The sequence below is a fragment of the Mustela erminea genome, chromosome 5, assembly GCF_009829155.1.
Source record: "Mustela erminea isolate mMusErm1 chromosome 5, mMusErm1.Pri, whole genome shotgun sequence".
NCBI lineage: Eukaryota > Metazoa > Chordata > Mammalia > Carnivora > Mustelidae > Mustela > Mustela erminea.
Window position 1 is genome coordinate 48,766,989 of NC_045618.1, and position 21,148 is coordinate 48,788,136.

The 21,148-nt window shown below is 42.4% G+C and overlaps 1 long non-coding RNA gene across 2 annotated transcripts in view; it reads right to left on the minus strand.

Moving 5' to 3' along the window:
- Window positions 1-20,386, minus strand: part of LOC116590747 — a 30,084-nt gene extending 9,698 nt beyond the window's left edge. Inside the window, exon 1 of one of the 2 annotated variants that reach the window (XR_004285720.1) lies at window positions 20,145-20,386. This is a non-coding gene — a long non-coding RNA (uncharacterized LOC116590747). The remainder of the gene's footprint in view (window positions 1-20,144) is intronic. The other variant, XR_004285721.1, reaches the window with a different exon arrangement.
- Window positions 20,387-21,148: the final 762 nt, after the last annotated feature.

The following is a 21,148-nucleotide window of genomic DNA, read 5'->3' on the forward strand; positions in this document are numbered from 1 at the left end:
ATCCCGTAGCACGCTCCATCTGTTATAGCAGATGGATATGTAATATTTATATGTATATTTGTTTATATTTATATCTGAATCCTGTGCTTCTGGAAGGCAGTGATGGCTAAGAAATCTCTATACCCTTTTAAGTTCTGGGGAATCAGCTAACTGCACTGGATTCCCCTTGCTCTGTGCATTCCCAGAAAAACCCATCTCCATGCTTTCTTACTACTCCCATAAAAGACTTGCCAATGACTCCCTTGTTTATCTGCCTTTCTAAAACCCCAGGCCCCTCCCTTTTCTTTGGGATGGTCCTTACCAATGAACATTCTGTCCATTGCAATAGCCTGAATGAAATCTTCATTGTCTGGTGCCTTTTGCTTTGACGATCACTAGAGGTTGCTGGAAGCATCAGTTGGACGTGCTGTCCAGAGTCCCAAGTTCCAGTCCTAGATCACTCAACCCCGAGTTCCCCTTTTGGCAGGTTTCGGGTCTCTGTGGAAAGGGCTTCTTGCTTGCAGCATGCCTGAGTGGCAACTCAGCCCTCCAGCCTTGCGCGGGGAGGCGGGGCCGAGAGAGCAGTTGTAACTTTTGCACGCTGCCAGCAGAGGGCGGCGGCTCCGCGGAGAAGGGCACTGGTTTCTGCACCGGCTAGCTCATGCAGAGCCTCTAAAATGCGCTTTGGAGTGGAGGCCCCGCGGCGCTTTCAGCCCTCCAGCGCTTTCCCCAGCTTGTCCTACTGCTTTCCCTCTCCCCTCACCGTGCTCTTCAGGCGCCCCCTCCATGTTCCCGCACCTAGAGAGTCCTCCTCCGCTGATGCCCATCACAAGACTCGAGTGAGCTGGAGAGAGCTCAAGAGCCAACCTGGAGTTTCTAGGCCTCCAGGGCTTGTCTAGTGACAAAGTCTCTTTCTTCCCCACTGCAGCCCTCTTACCCCCTTCTCCACTGGGGACACATTGAAAAATCCCTGCAGCTGGGAACTAGGGAGGAGCATCAGATGTGGGGAACCCTAAGCTCTGGGCACAGCACTTAACCATCAGCACTTTGGAGCATCATGATGGTCCCTTAAAGTGGGAAAGGCAAGAACGGTTACTCCCTTGGAAAGATGGAGAAACAGGTCCCCAGAGAGAAAAAGTGATTCTCCTCTGGTCGCGCGCTCGCCAATAGCAGGACTGGGACAGGAGCTCAGTTCTCCATGCCCCAAACCTGGAGCCCCTCAGGGCCTCACAGAACAGTCAAGTGATAGTTGGCCCCTTGGCAAAATTAAAAGTGAGCCTCCTGCAGAAAGGGGCTCCAGGTACCTCTGGGGCAGAGACCCAAATGCAGCAGCTGGGACCAGTGGGCTTGTGCAGTGCTGCGATTGGACATGGTGGGAGGATCCCGTTTGCTTTTTCTCAGTGTATGTATCTACATACACATTTTCACAGCAAATATAAATACAAAAGCTGGACTGTCCACAGTGGCCATCTCTGGGGGTTGACATAGCAGGAGTAGGAGAAGGATTTTCATTTTCTCTGTATTGTTCCAGTTATTCACCACTCTATGTATAAAGTATATGTAACACAGAAAGAAGAAAAGAATGATTCAGTATTTCTGCTTGACAAAAAGGAGCACCTCCTTGCTCAAGTATTGGCGAATACGGAAGGGAATGAAGAAAATAACATTCATCAGTAATGTCCCCCCCCACCACCCCCCGCCCCAGATATTGATGTTTTTCTTTCTGGTTGGTTACTGTCTCTGCAGAACATGGCTAACAGTATTGACTGTTCAGGAACTTTGTGAAGATTGAATGTATGCAATAGCTAACATTCCAGACGTGTTAGTTGTTTTGTACATATAAAATTCAGCCCCAGACCATATATATTGTTTAGACATTGCTGTTTTCACTTATTTTTCATGGATAATATCTCACATCAACGAGCCTTTAAAAATGATAGCTTTAGTGATTGCCCCAAATGGCATGATATTTAAGTACAATTTGTTGAACTCATCCCCTGTTGTTGAACCTTTAGATTGTTTCCAGTTTTTGCTGTTTAAAATAACAGTGAGATTAACATCTTTAAACATCTCTCCTTGTCAGCATTTCTGATTACTTCCTTAGATGGATTTCTAGAGGCAGGATTACTGGGACAAAGGGTGCAAATATTTTTCAGGCTTTTGATTCGGGTTACCGAATTGCTTCCCAGAAGGATCTTGCCAATTTACACTCCCACCTGCAGTGTGCGAGAATGCCTGTCCCCCAGCACACAAAGGAGGGATTTTTTTGGGGATGGGTGAGATTTGATTATGTTGTTGGACCAAGGAGAAGAAGCCCCGTAGAGAGAGAAAGTTTGAATTTCAGGAGAGACAGGGATTGTCTAATGGAATGAGGTCCCTGGGAGAAAGGGAGGGGGCTTAGGGGCACGTTTGTAGGAATTGCCTTGGACTCTGAAGGGGGACACCTCATGTTCCAAGACTGGGGGAAAGAGGTATGACTGGATGTGGACGGGCAGTCTCTGTGTGAGCCGGCAGTTGAGATTCAAGGGAGTTAGGCCCTAGGGGTTTCCTCTTGTCAGTAAAACAGGAGGCTAAATTCAAAGGTAGTGGTGAGGTCTGAGGAGGGAGGGACTTGAGGAGAAGACACAACCCTTTTACCTACAGAGACTGACAGGGTTGACGGTTGGGTTGAGGTGTGGGACCCGTACATGGTGCCCGTATTCTTGAGGGCTGTGTATATTTTCTCTGCTGTGCACAGCCACCCGGGGAAAGTAAGACTTGTATTCATTAACTTATTTTATTTTTTTAAGATTTATTTATTTATCTGAGAGAGAGAATCTCGCAGACTGCACACTGAGCACGGAGCCCAACAGGCTTGATCCCACGACCCCAAGATCACCACCTGAGTTGCAACCAAGAGCCAGACCTTAACTGACTGAGCCAACCAGGCCCCCCTGTATTCATTAATTTAAACCAACTCCTTCAAAATATGTGGTAAACACTAGAACAATTGGGCTGGTGGGGTCATGGTAATAAAAGTTTATGAATTTCTGGCATTGTGCCAAACTCTCAAGGAACAGTTAATTCCTATCTTATGTAAGTTTCTCCAGAAAACTAGAAAAGAGCAAATAATGCCCCGATCGTTTTATGAAACCAGTGTAATCTGGATTCTAAAATCACTAAACACAAAGCAATCAGTGAAAAGAATAAGCTCTTTTCACCTATGATGTAAATATAAAAATCCCAAATAAAATATCAGCTAACTAATCCAATTATGTATTTAAAACATACATTTTGATTAAGTAGGATTTATTCCAAGAATTCCGAGTTGGCTCCACATCAGCATTCACCCCACGAATAAAGGACAAATACCATACAATACCTCAAAACACTAACGAAGAAAAAACATGTATAGAGTTTATCACTAATTTATGGATATAGGAGAGACATCCTTAACTTGGTGAAGGGTTTTTTTTTTTTTATATATATAGTATTTTTTTAAAAATTTATTTATTTGACAGAGAGAGAGAGTACAGGCAGGGGGAATGGCAGGCAGAGAGAGAGGGGGAAGCAGACTCCCTGCTGAGCAAGGATCCTGATGTGGGGCTCGATCCCAGGGCCCCAGGATCTTGACCTGAACCGAAGGCAGACGCTTAACCAACTCAGCCACTCTGGTGCCCCTGGTGAAACTTATATGGCAAAAGCTTAAGGCAAATATTTGCTTAATGAAGAGATGTTAAGTGCATTTTCTTTAAGATCTGGAATGAAACGAGGGATGCAAATATAGTGTTACTATTCAGTACGTAATAATGGACATTCCTGGCAAAAGGATCAGGAAGAAGCAATAAGAGATATAAGGATGAGAAGAGAAGAGATAAAAAAAAGATTATTATATAAAGATAGTATTTTCACTTTCCTTGAAAAACAAAGAGAGTCACCAGACAGATTGTTCAACCTATTAAAAGAATTTAGTCAAATCACTAGATGTGAGATTGACCCCCAAAAAAGAAATGCTTGGGGCAGCTGGGTGGCTCCGTTGGTTAAGCTCCTGACTCTTGATTTCAACTCGGGTCATGGTCTCAGGGTTGTGAAATTGAGCCCCATGTGGGACTCCGTGCTCTGTAGGGAATCTGCTGGAGATTCTTTCCCTCTCCCTTTGTGACTCCCCACACCTTTATCTCTCTCTCTCTCTCTCTCAAATAAATAAATAAATAAATAAATCTTAAAAAAAAAAAAAAAAGAAAGTAAAGAAATCCATAACATTTCTCTTCACCTGCAGTAACCAACTTCTGAGAGAAAAGGATCAAAACAGCATGTACAATGTCTAGTAATGAACTTGACTAAGAATATACAAGGAACCCACAGACAGAACTTTAAACTTGAATCAAGGATGTAGAAACCAACCTGAATAAATGGAGGGATATCTCACACTATTGGATAGAAAGGCTTGCTATTACACAGGCATCAGTTCTTCATGAGTTAATCTACATGTGTCGTGAAACACCAGTAAAAATTCCAGGTGTGTTTTCTGGGAACTTGGCAAACTCATTCTAAAATGTATACAAACAAATAGGACTCAGTTAACCTTGCAAAAGAAGAGCAAAGAGCAGTAAACTACAAAATCATGTATGAAGCTGAACAAAGCAAAAACAACAACACTGTTTTGGCACAAAAACAGACCAGTAGATCATGGAACAGAATGGAAAACTCAAAGTCAGACCAGAAGTATATGTGTGAGAGGCATCACAAACAATAAAGAAGGGACCAGCTGATGACATGGAGAAAATAAAACGGGACCCCTGCCTGTCACCACATAAAAATATACACTCTGAATTAAATAAATCCTCAATATAAAAGTAAAAATCTAAATTAATAGAAGAAAATATGACAGAGTACCTTTGGGACCTGAGTTGGAATAAAGACTATATAAAAGACTATATAAAGCTCAAACCAGAAGGAAAAAAATGGTTCATTTGATGATGTCAAGATTAAGGATTTCTGTCTAAGAGAAGATACCCCAGACAATACTTGATAGAATGGGAGAATATATTTGTAAATCTAAAAATGATAAGGCATTTAAAAATAAATAAATAGAAATGGTAAGGAATTAATGCATAGAATATTAAAAAAATAGAATATACAAGTAACTTATGCAAACCAATAAGCAAAAGAGAGACTTCTAATTTCCAGTCCAGGAAGTAAAGAGCTTGGAAGTCTACATGCTCCCCTGAAAAGTAAAAAATAGAACAAACTGAAAATAAACAACTGTTCTTAGATCTGCCAGAGAATTGAGGACACAGGGCAAACCACTGCTCCAAAAATTGGAGATACCGACAGATGGATGCTCACAACTTAGCAGAGCGGGAACCTCTCTGGGAACCAGTGCTAGGTAGCAAAACTGTACTTGTCAGATTCCTGGAGGCCCAGTGTGAACAAGTCTGAGGTTTAGGAACTCCAGGGGTGCCCAGTCTGAGAGGGACACCAAACTGTTGTGAGCCTTCAGAAGTTCTACCAGGTCTCAAGGCAAATATCAAAGACAAATCTATTCACGCTTGTAGGAGGGGGAGGGAAAAAGTAGCCATTTTGAAATATGCCAGAGGACTTCATTCTTAACACCTGCTCTCAGGAGAAATTTTTACCTGAGTCTGGCTTGCCATGGTTTTATCAGACCCAACCAACCTGGAAGAAGGGAAATACCCATCTCCAGCCAGCTCTAGCCATCTTGTTCCATTTAAGGAGGAGAAAAACCTGGGAAGCACCCGTGAAGTTCAGTCCAAAGGTACAGGTTCACTAAAAGATAGAGACCTCATCATCAGCCTTGAGGCTCCTCTTCCCCTGCATACACCTTATACACATCACTAAAGGCCCACTTACTACAGTTCCTTTTATCCAGCACATCATGTCTGGCTTTCAGTAAAAAATTACAATGCATACTCAAAGGCAAAAACACAGTTTGAAAACACAAAACAAGCACCAGAACCAGACTCAGATCTGGCAGAGATGTTTGAATGATCAGACTAGGTTTTGAAATAACTATAAAGGGCACAGATGAATGAAATAGACAACATGTAAGAACAGAAGGGTCATCTAAACAGAGAGATGGAAATTCTAAGAATCAAAAGGAAATGATAGAGATAAAAAAAAAAAAACACTGTAGCAGAAATGAAGAATGCCTTTGATAAACTCATTAATAGACTGGAGGAAGGAATTGCTGAGCTGGAGGATATGTCAATAGAAACTTCCAGAACTGGAAAGCTAAGAGAAAAATGACTGCAAAAAATGGGATGGGATATCCAAGGACGGAGGAGAACTACAAAAGGTGTAACATACACGCAATGGGAATACTAGACAATGAGCGAAAGAAACAAAAGAAATGTTTGAAGTAATAATGACTGAAAATTTCCCAGGGTTAATTCAGACACCAAAACACAGATCCAGGAAGCTCAGAGCACACCAAGCAGGATAAATCCACCTCCACACCCCAAAACCCTATAATAAGGATATAATATTCAAACTGCAAAAAAATCAATGACAAAAGTCTTTTAAAAATCCAGGGGGAACATACCTTACCCAAAATGGAGCAAAGATAAGAATTACATTGGGGGGAGGCACCTGGGTGATTCAATCAGTTAAGCATCTGACTCTTGGTTTCAGCTCAAGTCATGGTCTCATGGTCGTGAAATCGAGCCCCATATCTGAGTCCATGCTTAGTGCAAAGTCTGCTTGTCCCTCTCCCTCCCGTTCCGCCCCTTCCCCTGCTCACACACTCTCTCTAAAATAAATAAATAAAAAGAAAAGAAAAGAAAAGAAAAGAAATAAAAAAGAATTACATTCAACTTCTTCTCAGAAAACATGCAGGTAAGAAGAGAGTGTGGTGAAATATTTCTAGTGTTGAAAGAAAAAAACCCTGCCAACTTAGAATTCTGTATCCTGGGAAATGATTCTTCAAAAGTGAGGGAGAAATACCTGCTCAGACCAAAATTGAGGGGAATTTGTTGCCACCAAACCTACCCTGCAAGACATTTTAAAAGAAATTCTTCAGAGAGAAGGAAAACGATCTTGGTCAAAAAGTTGAATCCTCATAAAGCAAGAGTGTTAGAGAAGGAGTAAGTGAAGGCAGAATAATTTATTTTTATTTTTTTATTTTTAATTGGCCTAATATGTAATAGTTTGCTCAAAATAATAATAACAGCAATGTGTTATGATTATAGCTTATGTGTAAGTGAAGTGAAGGACAGCAATGATACAAGGCATGGGATGAAGGAATTAGGAGTGCTTGGTTATTATAAAGTACTTGCAGTACTCATGAAGCTATAGTGTTTTTTGAAAGTGAACTTGGATTAGTTGTAAATGTCTATTGCAAACTGTAGGGAAACCACTAAAAAAGGAAAAAAAAAAAAAAAAAGCATAACTGATGTGCTAAGAAATGAGAGAAAGTAGAATTATATAAACTGCTATGTTAAAACCACAAAAGGCAGGGGCGCCCGAGTGGCTCAGTGGGTCAGGCCTCTGCCTTCTGCTCAGGTCATGCTCTCAGGGTCCTGGGATGGAGCTCTGCATTGGGCTCTCTGCTCAACGGGGAACCTGCTTCCCCCTCTCTTTGCCTGCCTCTCTGCCTGCTTGTGATCTCTCTCTGTGTCAGATAAATAAGTAAAATCTTTTTCAAAAATTTGAAAAAACCCACAGAAGACAGAAAAACAGTACATGACAAAAATAGGAACACAGGACAGGGATAACATAGAAACAGTAACACGTATGGTAGATATTAATCTGATTACAGTATATCATAATCGTTTTAAATGTCAATGGTCTAAATATACCAACTAGAAGACAGAGATTATCAGAGCGAATGAAAAACTGTGACCGAATTATGTTGTCTATGGAAAAACCCACTGTAAATAAAAAGACATATATAGATTAAAAGTAAGGGAATGGAGAAAGATACACCACAATAACACTAATTAAGAGAAAGCTGGAATAACTATATTCATTTCCAACCAGATAAGAATACAGAGCAAGAAAAGCTTTCAGGGATAAAGTTCTCCAGGAAGATGGATCAGTTCTCTAGGAAGATGGAACAATCCTTAATACGTATGTGATTAACAATAGAGTGTCAATATATATGGCGCAAAACAGATGAAACTGCTAGAAGAAATAGATGAATCCACTCTCCTGGTTAGAGACTTCAACATCCCTCTATCAGAAATGGACAGATCTACCAGGCAGAAAATCAGTGACGACACAGTGGAATGCACCATCATCAATCAAGCAAATAGAACTGGTATCTATAAACGACTTTCATCCAATGCCAGAATACACATTCTTCTCAAACTCACATGGAAGACTCACCAAGATAGACCACACTCTGGGCCATAAAACACACCTTGACAAACTTAAAAAAATAGAAATCATACAATGTCAGCTCCCATACCACCACAGAAGTCAATGAGAAATCAGTAACAAGGAGAGCTGGGAAGTCCCAAAGTACCTGGACATTAAACAACATAATTGTAAATGACACCTGGGTCCAAGAAGAAGTCTCAAGAGAAATTTGAAAGTAACTCTATAAAAATGAATATACAACTAGTCAAAAAATTGTATAATGCAGCGAAACCAGTGCTCAGAGAGAAATTTATAGCACTGATGCATAGATTAGAAAAGATCTAAAATCAATGATCTAAGCTTCCATTTTAGGAAACTAGAGAAAAGAAGTGCAGATTGAAGCTGAAATAAGCAAAAGGTAACAGGTCCTATAGAACAATGGGCAAAATTTGTCAATAGGCAATTTATTAAAGTGGTAACCTAAACAGGCACATGAAGAGAATTATCAGGGATTAAAATCATCAGGAGTGTCTGGGTGGCTCAGTCAGTTAAGCGACTGCCTTCAGCTCAGGTCATGATCTCTGGGTCCTGGAATCAAGCCCTGCATCAGGCTCCCTGTTCAGCGGGTAGTCTGCTTCACACACACACGCGCGCGCACACACACACACGCACTCTCGCTCTCCCCCCCATCACTCATTCTCAGCCTCTCTAATAAATAAATACAAATCTTAAAAAAAATAAAAAACATCTGCTTTTCAAAAGACACTGTCAAGAAATGAAAAGGTAAGACACAGCCTGGAGAAACACATAGGATAAAGGATTTTGTGCCAGTCAACAGCTTATTGCTTGGCATTTCCAAATCCACCCTTCTTCACCTGCACTGTGACCATGGAGGTGGGCCGTGTAGATATCTCACCTGTGCCATTTGGAATGATGTTGTGCCAGTAGGGCGTGCTGGAGGGACACTGACGGAGAAAGGAATATTCTTTTCCAGTTTCCAGTGTCCTGAGAAGTGCAGCCTTTCTTGCACCCGGCTCCTGTAGAGGGCAGCTTCCCTAGCTCCCAGATTTGACAGCATAGGGCAACCAGCAGTGCCCAGCTGCTAGAAGCTTCTCTCAACACCTTCTCAAAGTGGTGTGCCACTGGCAAGTGAACCTGACTGTGAACCACTTCCTCTAACACTCCTGTGGTGACTTTGCATCAGGTTACAGGGTATGGCACCTCCCTGTGAACAATATCCCCAACCCCCAAAGGATAGATTCCCCCTGCTGAGCCACCTCAGTGTCTCCTCCACCATCCAGTGAGCCGTGCTAGGCTTTTTCCAACAGATCTGGAAGTTCTTCTCAGACAAATAGATCTCAGCCTTGCCAGTAGTGGCTGACCCTATATTTTCTATTTCTGTATTCATCAGAGTTCTCTCTGACTCTTACAAGCCAATTCTCCATTATTTCAATCTCCTGTTAATTCTCCTGCTTGGACCCTGACTGATACTGACTTATACCCAGAATATCTAAGGAAACCTCACAACTCAATAATAAATGAAACAAATAACATACTTAAAAAATGAAAAGAAGATTTAAAAAGTTCACCGAATAAAATCTATGAATGACAGAAAAGTACATAAAAATTTTTTCAATATGACTAGTCATTAAGAATTGCAAATGAAAACCACAATGACATACTGTTACATCACCAAATGGCTCAAATAAAAAAAATCCAACCAGAAAACCTGGGTGGCTCAGAGGGTTAAGCCTCTGCCTTTGGCTCAGGTCATGATCTCAGGGTCCTGGGATCAAGCACCGCATCAGGCTCTCTGCTCAGTGGGGAGCCTGCTTTCTCCTCTCTCTCTCAGCCTGCCTCTCTGCCTACTTGTGATCTCTGTCCGTCAAATAAATAAAATCTTAAAAAAAAAAATCCGACCACTGCTGTTGACAATGCAAAGTGACTGGAACTCATATATTGTTGGTGAGAAAGCAAAATGGTTCATCACTTTGGAATACCGTTTGGCAATTTTTTATAAAGTTAGATATATCCTTATGAATATATCTCATTGTTTTAATCTGCAACTCCTTAATGACAAATGATATTGAGCATCCTTTTGTGTGCTTATTTGCCCATCTGTTTATCTTCTTGATGAAGTGTCTGTTGAGATGTTTTGCCCATTTTAAAATTGGGTTGTTTGCTTTTCTACCATTCAGTTTTAAGAGTTCTTTGTGTATTTTGGATATAAGTCCTATATCAGATATGTGTTTTATAAATATAATCTCTCAGTTTGTGACTTTTTCATTCTCTTAACAGTATCTTGTGAGAGCAAAAGTTTTCTTTAATTGTAATAAAGCCCAACCAATCAATTTTTCTTTAATAAATCGTGTTTTTAGGGGCACCTATGTGGCTCAGTCAGTTAAGTGACTGACTCTTGGTTTTAGCTCAGGTTGTGATCTTATGAGTTGTGGGATTGAGCCTGAGCCTGACTCTGTGCTCAGTGGGGAATCTGCTTGAAAAATCTACCCCCCATCCCTCTCCCCACTCGTGAGCACACTTGGGTGTGCTCTCTGTTAAAAATAAGTAAATAGGGGCACCTGGGTGGCTCAGTGGGTTAAAGCCTCTGCCTTCAGCTCAGTTCATGATCCCAGTGTCTTGGGATTGAGCCCCACATCAGGCTCTCTGTTTAGCAGGGAACCTGCTTTCTCCACTCTCTCTGCCTGCCTCTCTGCCTATTTGTGATCTCTGTCTGTCAAATAAATGAATACTCTTTTAAAAATATAAAATAAGTAAATAAATCTTTAAAAACCAGTCACTCCAGATGCTGTTGAGGATGCGGAGAAAGGGGAACCCTCCTACACTGTTGGTGGGAATGAAAGCTGGTGCAACCACTCTGGAAAACAGCATGGAGGTTCCTCAAAATGCTGAAAATAGAACTAATCTATGACCCAGCACTTGCACTACTGGGTATTTACCCTAAAGATACAAACGTAGTGATCCAAAGGGGCACGTGCACCTGAATGTTTATAGCAGCAATGTCTACAATAGCCAAACTATGGAAAGAACCTAGATGTCCATCAACAGATGAATGGATAAAGAAGATGTGGTATATATACACAATGGAATACTATACAGCCATCAAAAGAAATGAAACTTGCCATTTGTGACGACGTGGATGGAACTAGAGGGTATCATGCTTAGCGAAATAAGTCAAGCGGAGAAAGAAAACTATCATATGATCTCCCTGATATGAGAAAGTGGAGATGTAACATGGGGGGTTAAAGGGGTAGGAGAAAAATAAATGAAACAAGATGGGATTGGGAGAGAGACAAACCATAAGTGACTCTTAATCTTACAAAACAAACTGAGGGCTGCTGGGGAGAGGGGAGTCGGGAGAGGGGGGTGGGGTTATGGATATTGGGGAGGGTATGTGCTATGGTGAGTACTGTGAAGTGTGTAAACTTGGCGATTCACAGACCTGTACCCCTGGGGATAAAAATATATGTTTATAAAAAATATATGTTTATAAAAAATAAATAAAAAAAAATCAGTCACTCATTCAATCAATCATGTTTTTGGTGTTATATCTAAAAATTCTTTGCTAAACCCAAAGTTATCTAGATTTTTTCCTGTCTTCCTCTAGAAGTTTATGACCAATCACAAGATATTAAAAAAATTTTTTTAAAGACTTTATTTGACAGAGGAAGAGAAAGCATGAGTGGAGGGAGGTGCAGAGGGAGAGGGAGAAGCCGACTACCTGCTTAGCACAGAGCCTGACGGGGGCTCGATTGCAGGACCCTGAGATCATGACCTAAGCCGAAGTCAGATGGCTAACCCACTGAGCCACCCAGGTACCCCTAAGTTAATTTTTGTGGAAGGTGGAAAGTCTGTGTCTAGATTCCTGTTTTATTCATTTATTTTTATTTGCATATGGACATCTAGTGGTTCCAACACCATTTGTTGAAAAGACTATCCTTTTTCCATTGAATTGCCTTTTCTCCTTTGTCAAAGATCAGTTGACTATTACTGAATATAAATTTTACTTCAATAAAATTGACTCAAAATAAAATACATGTGTACAAAACAAAAATATGTGTTTGTCAGAAATATAAACAAAAGCATGTACTTTAGACACAGTAGAGTGATTGTCAAGGTATATAAGAGAGTGTGTGGAATGACTATAAAAGAGAGTGAGTAAATGAATGAATGAATAAATGGAAACAAGTGAGGGACCTTGCATGGACCATTGATGATGATTCTGGCAGACTGATGATTGCTATTAAACCGTTCTCCTCTTCTTCCTGGACCCTGGGCCACTGACCTAGAAACTACATTTCTCAGCCCCGTTGTAAGCCCCATCTCCAGCTGCTTGTGACCATGTGGCTAAGTTCTCATCTCAATGGGATATGAGTTGAAGTGGCTGTAATTTCCAATTTTTTTTTTTTTTTAAGATTTTATTTATTTATTTGACAGACAGAGATCACAAGTAGGCAGAGAGGCAGGCAGAGAGAGAGAGGAGGAAGCAGGCTCCCTGCTGAGCAGAGAGCCCGATGCGGGACTCGATCCCAGGACCCTGAGATCATGACCTGAGCCGAAGGCAGCGGCTTAACCCACTGAGCCACCCAGGCGCCCACCAATTTTATATTCTTAAAGATACTTGCTCTGTGCTTTATCCTCCTTGCCTTGCTGCTCATCAGAAATGATCACAACTGGAACAGTCTTAAAAACCATATATTGAAGATAGCAGAGCTGCCTTGCCCATCTGGGTCCCTGCGTGACTTTGAGGAACAGAGCGTAGCATAGAGGAAGTAAGACCATCCTTCCTGAAAGGTGAGACTCCACATCAGTATTTGTGGGAACTATCAAAGCAGGGATAAAATGGGGCTGAACAACATCAAGAACTGTTCTGCCCTGAAGAACAACCCTTCCCAACCCATCCTTCCATGACCTTCATTTTTTTTTAAGATTTATTTATTTATTTTAGAGAGAGTGTGAACAGGGGAAGGGGTAGACAGAGAGGGAGAGAATCCTCAAACTCTCCACTGAGCAGGGAGCCCAACGTGGGGCTCAATCCCAGGACCCTGAGATCATGACCTGAACCAACATCTAGAGCTGGATGCTTAGCCAACTGAGCCACCCAGGCACCCCATGATCTTCATTCTTATTGTCTATGACAATAGCTCTTGGCCTGGTGTCCTGGGGGCCCACCAGTCTATTCTGAAATAGTCTGCATTGGCAATTGTGGCGCTCTCTGGCCCCAAGGGTACGTATCCAAATTTTGGTTATGGTGCAAAGGATAAAAGCAGCCCTCCTCCTCACCCCCTCCACCAGCATGCACACATAGCATACACACTGGATTTCCAGGCACATAAGTAGAGAGTGCAGTCTGAAAGGGGTGAGAGGATTAGCGGGAACGTTTTGCTAATCTAGGCAGTTCTGTACCGGATCATTATATTATTCTGGCATCCTACTAGAAGAAGCTGTTTATCACCACCCCCAATCCTGAAAAGTAAGTAACGGGGGTGCATTTCTAACTTTCATAAAGTTAAGTTTAAATGTTTGCATTGTGTGTCCTTTTGACTCTTTTGTGTCATTTTGGTTTGGGTTGTCTCTTATAAGAGGCCAGTGATTGATTTTTTTTAGTCCCAACTGTGAGTCTTTGTCTTCTAATAGAGGATTTAACTCATTTACATGTATTGTTTAGATTATGTATTTTGGTTTTGGTAGTCTTGCTTATGAGTCTTACTTGTTTATCATTCTAATTACTTTTGTCATGTCTTTTATAATGCAGACTGTGTTTTGCTTGCTTTTGTCTTGCTGTGATTTGAGAGATAGACATCCTATTTTTAAATTCTACTATAGAGTTTTATGTTTTTGAAGATATTTTTTTCTTTCAAAAGACCCACACATTTTTATTATCAAATCTATTAATAGCCTAACAAAATATCAGTGTTCTAAAAAATCTGTTTCTTTGTGTCTGTCCTTTAGCAAGTCACCTCCAAATGAGATGACACAGAATTCCGCGCCCCCCCCCTTTTTTTAACTTAGGCATAGCATGTTAAGAGTCTTGGATTTGGCGTAAAATAAATGTAAGGATATCACACATAAATTTATCACACATACTGATACTCAGAAGTCCAGTTTTGATCTTCTTCAGTGACCCTTTTGAATTACAGCTCATCTTACTATTTTATTAGAATTTATTGAAAATGGGATTTTTCTTTTGTTCCTCAACCTTTTTTACCCCTGTGACGTACATAGTAAATGACATTGACATACAAGGCACAGTCTCTTGGACATAATCTGTTTTTGATGAATATTAAACATTTTGTAGAGAAGTAGAATAAACTCCTCATACTTTCTTTGGCATGATATTTTGAAAACATTTTATAAACATATGAGTGGTAAAATCAGTCCTTTAAAGGACATTTGAACACCTTGTCATTCTATAAGGGAAAGTACATAAATATAAACAACTTAATTTTTAAAATATGAAGCTGTGTTTAAATTAAAAATATATCCTCGAATAAATTTTATTTTTTTCCATGTCTTCAAGCATAGATAATATTAGAAAAGGAACAAGTATGTGCTGCTGCAGAATAAATGTGAGTCAATCCTCTTCTAATGTTTAAAATTATCACAGAGTTCAATCATATGTATCTATGTGACTATGAATACAATATGTCGCCTTTGCACCATTAGTCTGGTTTCAATTCAGTCATCATCACTGCCACGTGGCTCCTAATAGAAATGATAGTAGGGTCATGGTCTTCCCTTGCCTGCTAGAGGTGGACGTAGTCTTCCGGTTTGATTCATCCCCCCTGCCTCCTTCCCTATTAAGAATTTATCTACACATAAAATTAAGAAGAAAATGAAAGTAAGCCCAAGAATCATGACTCCCAGGCACCAGGATCATTCATAATCCCCACCGCTCTTTGATGCCATTGGCCGGGGTAATCTCCACTAGCTCAGGGTGAGATAAGATATATTGTGGGTCATGAGCAATGTCAGTAGTTCTCTACATCAGCTCTGTTTCTGTTTCTCTAGAAAGAGCATTATAATTCAAAGGACTGAGAGTGCTTGATTGTATTTGAACACATTCTGGGTTTTCACAATTAATTTCAAATTAGAAAATATTCCCATCAAAGGAATACAGTGAATGATAAGACAAAGAACAGTATACTCTCTACCTAGTTTAAGAAATATATTAGAAAAAAAAAAAAGAAATACATTAGAGATACAATTAAACTTGGAGACAATTAGGTCTCTCTGATTTTAAAAAAACAAGCCAAAAGAAGCCCCCCCAAGCCCCACTTTTATTCCTTTATGACATACCTATGGTAATTTATTTTTAACAAATAATTTTCAAAATTCAGTTCTTGAGCCGTCCCTTCTGATTAATGCCCTGGGACAACTGTGCCACTGATGACAATGTAGTTAGGTGGTATAATCATATGACTGCTGGACATGGTATTTCTTGAGCCATCAAATTCATGAATCAACAGTATCTTTTGACTTTTCTCATTGTAAGTTGTTATTTCAATGCTATTTGGTTGAATATATTAATGCCAACAATTCAACATTCAAAATTAGAAGCCTTTAAATGAAAAGTAAGTTTTTTGTGCCCTGCCTCCAACTCCTGACTTCCTCTCCCAGGAGGAAGCAGCTATGACTATGGTTTCTTGGGTATCCTTCCGGAGATATTCGAAGTGATCAGTGTATACATATGTATCGGTCAGGTTGCATCCAAAAGAAAGGCCACTATCCTGGCTTAGCCAGGTAGGAGTTTCCATTTCTCCAGAGCGAGAAGTCTGGAGGTGGGCAGGCGTGGTAGGGTGGTCACAAGAGAGAGCGTCAACGTTGTCATGGTAGCGTCTGTCTGGCCACGCCCCTCTTTCCTCTCCTCTACATTTAATGTGTGCCCTTCGCTTTCTCACTCATTGTCTCATGAGTTAGCTGCTGCACTCTCATATCAGCACTTCAGAAACCAAGAAGTAGGAGGAATGAGGGGAAAGTATGCCTATATTAAAGCAAAGCATTCTCAGTGGTCTCCCAGCTGTCTTCCATTTATATCTCATTGGCCACATGGCATCACATGGCCACGTGGAGAGAGTCTGGGAAGCGGAATATCTAATCTGGGCCCACTGTCGCTCTCAACAAAATGTCTCTTGGTAAAGAAGGACAGCAATAATTGCATACTATATCTGCCAATCCTACTTGGCTTTTTTCACTTAACTATGTGATTCCACATGCTTTTTCTTAGAATAGACTTGCAATGTCAGATTCATTTTATGTCTTTTTATTCACTTAACAAATAGGAATGTATTGCTCACTTAGGTGGCAGAAGGAGACCAATTGCCTTCTGATATCTGTTCTTTAAGTGGACAGAAGGTGGGGCGCCCGGTGTCTCCGTTGGTTAAGTTTCCAACTGGATCTCAGTTCAGGTCTTGATCTCAGGGTCATGAGTTCAAGCCCCGTGTTGGACTCCATGCTCGGTGTAGGGCCTACTTAAAAATAAATAAATGAATAAATAAAAATAAGTAAATAGACCCAAGGCCACCCCGAATAAGACAAAATTTTTCAGCATCCTTTTGGCAAGGTGTGGCCCTATGACTAAGTTCTGGCCTATGTGAAGTGAGCCAGGGTGACAGATACAACTGTCGGGTCCTGCCTTTGAAGAGAATATGGTGCCTGGGCCGTACTCTTCACGTAGGTGGAATGCTGCATGTAACAGCAGCCATGACCACATCCTAACCACTGCCTCCATGAATGTGCCACACACGGTGACAGGGGCGCAGGAAGCAAAAAAGGAGAGAATTATCTTCTTGCTTCAGGGAGCTCCAAGTCTCCTCATGGGGAAGACCAATGGGTAGACAAATACCTCTGGAGTCATATTGTGAGTGCTGTGGTGGGCCGAGGACCTCTGGAACCCAGCACATGCCATCGCCTCCCATCCCCTCCCGGGTGCATCCAAGCAGTTCTCCAGCCGTTCACACTTGTCCATAAATGGATTTGTCTGTCATCCACACTCATTCTTCCACTAGCCGTCCCTCTCTCCCGCGCAGCTCGTGAGCACCCTGCAACGACTGTGTGCAGAGAGTTACACAGAACCCGTTCTGACGTCTTTTCCTCAGAATCAAGCCAATCAGAATGCACTTTTTACCACAATTTTAACAGATGCCAAGATCATCACACACATGCCATATAATGAAATTTCAGATTCAAATCACAGAATCCATGCTTCTTTGTGCATATTTTTAGACTTTACTCGATAAGAAAAACGATACATTCACTAGTTTTTCTCAAGCGGTCCCTCCCACTTCTCCTGAGTCGGATGTGACGTCAGTCCACAGCACAGCCAAGCGGGGGGAAATGCAGGCAGAGGGGGAGGGTGTTTGCAGTAGTCATTCATGATACAATAAAAGTAAGGGTCATGCACAGTTGTGTATCCCCCTAATTCTAGAGGATTACAGTGAGGTCAGGTGACGACCAAGGAAGCCCAGCGGATTTCATTCCCCTCCCAGGAATGACACTCAAACTCTTCCTCTCTTTCTTAGTCGACTTAAACAATTTTTTTTTTAAGATTTTATTTATTTATCAGAGAGAGAGAGGGAGAGAGTGAGCATAGGCAGACAGAATGGCAGGCAGAGGCAGAGGCAGAAGCAGAGGGAGAAGCAGGCGCCCTGCCAAGCAAGGACCCCGATGTGGGACTTGATCCCAGGACGCCGGGATCATGACCTGAGCCAAACGCAGCTGCTCAACCAACTGAGCCACCCAGGCGTCCAGAGAGAGCTGGGGGAGGGAGACAGAATCTTAAGCAGGCTCCATGTTGAACGAGGAGCCTCACGCAGGGCTGGATCTCATGACACAGAGATCACAACTGGAGCTGAGATCAAGAGTCAGACACAACCGACTGAGCCACCCAGGTGCCCCTTAAACAAATTTTTGAAAATTTCTCCTAATAAAGAGAAAAACCAAGGATGGAGATCACGGCAAGAACACAGTCAAGGGATGGAATTTGCTGTTTCATTTAATGAGAAAACATAGTTGTTGTTAATAAAAGAGCTCAAAACATAATAAAATAGCTCACCTCTTGACCCTCATTAACAAATACTAAATCTTGCTTATCAAAAAATGCTGTGAATGATTCGGTTTAAAACATTAAATAGCAAACTTCAAACAAATTGCTTTTATGCAGTTTGGTCACAAAACGGACCAGTCCTCCTGTGGCTTCTGGGTGGCGCTGGTACCAGCCACTGGTCAGCTGGGCTCCTGAACTGGCAAACCCAGGAGAGAGCCACAGCTCTCTAGCTGGCGTTAGGGGAGCTTCTGAGACGCATTACACTCTGCACAGCCCGGTGGCTTACCAGGCAAAGGTGCCTCTCCCAACATTTATAGAAGGAAGGACTGTCCTTCCAAGCTAACCTCTATGTTCAGAGTCTGGAGGAGTTTGTCTCTCTCTATATACAATACTTAGAAAGTAGCGAAGAGCTAAGCTCTTGTGGAGCTCTGGTTTCAGGATGAATAAGTTCCATCGCCTTGAACCACAGTGACCTTCCAGGGCCTCAATTCTTTCATCCCTAAAATGAGATTAATAATAATGACACTTACCTCATTGGGTGTTGTGAGAATTACAGCCCTCGGTTGGTGATAATTATCATCACTTAGAAGTAATTATTATTAGTAATGCTTCCTCCAGATTGTGGCATGGATTGCAGTATGTCCAAACAAACAGATGTTAAGGGCCTCCTGAGACTAGCAGTAGAGAGGCAATGTCTGTGGAGGTTAAAAGTGGAGGCTTTCTGTCGGACTGCCTGCATCCAGGATGACCACTGAGGAGCTGTGTACCCTTGGGCAAGTTACTTAACCTCCCTGAGCTTCTCTCTCTCTCTCTCTTTTTTTAAAGATTTGAGAGAGCATGAGCAGGGGGGAGAGGCAGAGGGAAAAGCAGACTCCCCACTGAGCAAGGATTTGGGAGGCGAGGCTGGATCCCTGAAGACAGACACTTGATGAACTGAGCCACCCAGGCAACCCCTCTTTCCTCATTTTTAAAGTCTTAATAATAAGGGACACCTAGGTGGCTCAGCTGGTTAAGAGTCTGCCTTGGGCTAAGGTCATGATCCCAGGGTCCTGGGATACATCAGCCCTCTTGCTCAGTAGGGGAGCCTGCTTCCCTGCTTGTGTGGTGTTGCACTGGCTCTCTCTGACAAATAAATAACAAAAATTTTTTAAAAAAAGAAGAAGAAGAAGAAGTGAAACTAATAATGATGCACATTTTACTATCTGGAAGGAGGCTCGGCAAGAGCATCTGAGCTGTCCAAAGGGCTTGTACATGTTCCCATGTACCTCCTACTCTACTAATAGGATAATTAGATTATTCTATTAACAGTACCTATCTCAAAGGGTAGTTACGAGGCATGAACACTTGGAGAGCACTTTACAATAGTGCCAGGCAATAACTATGCCATTATTATTATTACTAATCATCTCCATTTTGTAGATGAGGAAAGTGAGGCCCAGAGAGATTGAGACACGACCCCAGAAGCATGAGGCTCGGGTGGCAGGGCTGGCGCCGGAATCCAGGGGTTCCCTTGGTGCCCCGCAGCTGCCCAGCCTGGGAACTCAACAGCTCCTCTCCCTCCGCTCGCCACCCCACCCCCGGGGAAGGCACCCTGGGAACGGAAAGCTGGCTGTCCTCCAAGTCCCAGGGGCCCTGGAGTCCTGCCCCCGCTGCACCCTCCCCCAGCCCCAGAACAAAGTACACTGCACCGCGGGAACATTCCAGCCCACTGAAAGCCGGGCGGCCAGCCGGCCGCCCGCGGCCCCAGAGCTGCGCAGCGCGTCTTGGACCCCCGGCCGAGCCCCACGGAGCCCCTCCCTACCGTCCGGGCCTCCGCGCCCAGAGCGCGTGCAGACGCGATTGCACCGGAGGAATTCGCTCTTCCTTTTCCTAACCTCCCCGACCCGACTCGGAAAAGGCCGAGGGACGCGGTGGGCGGAGCAGATGCAGAGGATGGCGTGGGCCGCAGTGGGCGGCCAGCGAAGCTGCATTCCCCGCGGTGGCGCCGGGGCTTGGCAGCGCCGGCTCCGGGCGCGCTGGGCTCTGGCCCGGAGGCCCCCACGGCCTCACTTTCCTCCTTTATAAGAAATTAATGCATGCTTTTGTTAAGAAAATAGGACAAGTAGAACAAGGAAAAATATTTCCACGCATCCTACTACTCTGAGACAACTCCTATCAATTTTGATTATGTCCTTGCAGACGTCCCAATGCACAAAACACGCAGATACATATTAACATGAAAGGGATCGTGCAATTGTACTGTTGTTTTTAAATTAATAGACTTTAGTTTTTAGAGCAGTTTTAGGTTTACAGAAAATTGAGATAGTGCGGAGTTCCCATGTACCTCCCGTCCCCATGTACCTCCCGTCCCCACCATCACAGGTTTCCCTATTATTAACAACTAGCATTAGGGTGGCGCATTCGTCACAACTGATGGACCAGTACTGATACACTATTATTAATAAAGCCCATAGCTTGATTAAGCTTTCCTCTTTGTGCTGTAAAGTTCAAAGCTTTGATAGATACATAATGTCATGGGGTACCTGGGTGGCTCAGTGGCTTAAGCCCTTGGCTCTTGATTTCAGCTCAGGTCATGATCTTGGGGTCATGGGTTGGAGACCCGCAGCTAGGCTCCCTTTTCAGTAGGGAGTCTGTTGGAGATTCTCTCCATCTGCCCCTCCGCTGGCTCACAGGGGCTTGTGTGCGAGCTTGCTCTCTCTCTCTCAAGCAAATAAAATCTTTACTTTTAAAAATTTTTTTTATTTTTTTAAAGATTTTATTTATTTGACAGAGATCACAAGTAGGCAGAAAGGCAGGCAGAGAAGG